The following is a 1114-nucleotide window of genomic DNA, read 5'->3' as shown; positions in this document are numbered from 1 at the left end:
TCAGGTGGTCATAATAATCTGGCCACTCAGTGTATATTTTATTGATTTCAGAGAATAAGGGAGAGGGAGAGAGAGAAACATCAATGATGAGAGAGAATCATTGATTGGCCGCCTTCTGCACACCCCCTGCTGGGGTTTGAGCCTGCAACCCGGTCATGTATCTTGACCAGGAATTGAACCGTGACCTCTTGGTACATAGGTTGATGCTTAACCACTGAGCCATGCCAGCCAGGCAAAAAGTCCATTTTAATGCTCTGAATTCTGTTCCTCAAATATCTTCCTAGGTTTGGTGCAGGCTCTAGTAAGCATGCACAAAATACATTAGAAATCTTTGTCTTTTTTATGTGTGTGAAAATTCATTAAGTATCAAAGGTTTAGTGTGTTATAGAGAGAGTAATAAAACAAAGATTCTCATGTTTGAAGTACTTATATCCTATGTTGGACACACACACACACACACACACACACACACACACACACACACACACACACCTGGAGCAGAGTACAGAGCCCTGTATTTCCTCAAACGCCACTTTGAGGTGCACACTTTGAAATATGTCAGAATTCAGAGCACGTAAGCATGAAACTGTTGTTTGAATACCCCACCCTTGCCTTTCAGAGATATAATTGTAGTTGTGGAAAGGAAAATAACAAGGAGTCACATATAATAGGGCCCCAAAATCTCAAAGAAATAGGTTAATCTCACTGTGGGTCCTTGCATGTCATAAAACATCAGTGTGCACTCGCTTCTCTTTCCCTTCCTTGGTTAAAAAACGTCCCTTTATTGTCAAGGTCTAAAAAAAGACAAGACATAACAAATGAATCCGCAGTGATGTTTGAAAAATATGCCCTGACACATTTGGAACATGCCCACTGTTCAAAATCTGCCGGCTAAGAGAAGCTGATTAGAACCTCTGATGGCCCGTGGGGAGCCCGTCCAGGTGCCTGATACCTGTTACTGTCAGCTCTGCCTTGGGCCAGCAGGGAGCAGAGCATCCAGTTATCTGCATGTAAACACAAGATGTCTAATTTATGTGGAAGACAAGATATTCAGCAAACAAGTTTTCTTTTTAAAAAAATGTATTTTTTATTGTTAATAGTATTACAGATATGT

This window comes from Myotis brandtii, unplaced genomic scaffold (assembly GCF_000412655.1).
Source record: "Myotis brandtii unplaced genomic scaffold, ASM41265v1 scaffold179, whole genome shotgun sequence".
In the NCBI taxonomy this organism is placed as follows: Eukaryota; Metazoa; Chordata; class Mammalia; order Chiroptera; family Vespertilionidae; genus Myotis; species Myotis brandtii.
The sequence above is the reverse complement of the archived record's forward strand: the minus strand, read 5'-3'. Positions refer to the sequence as shown.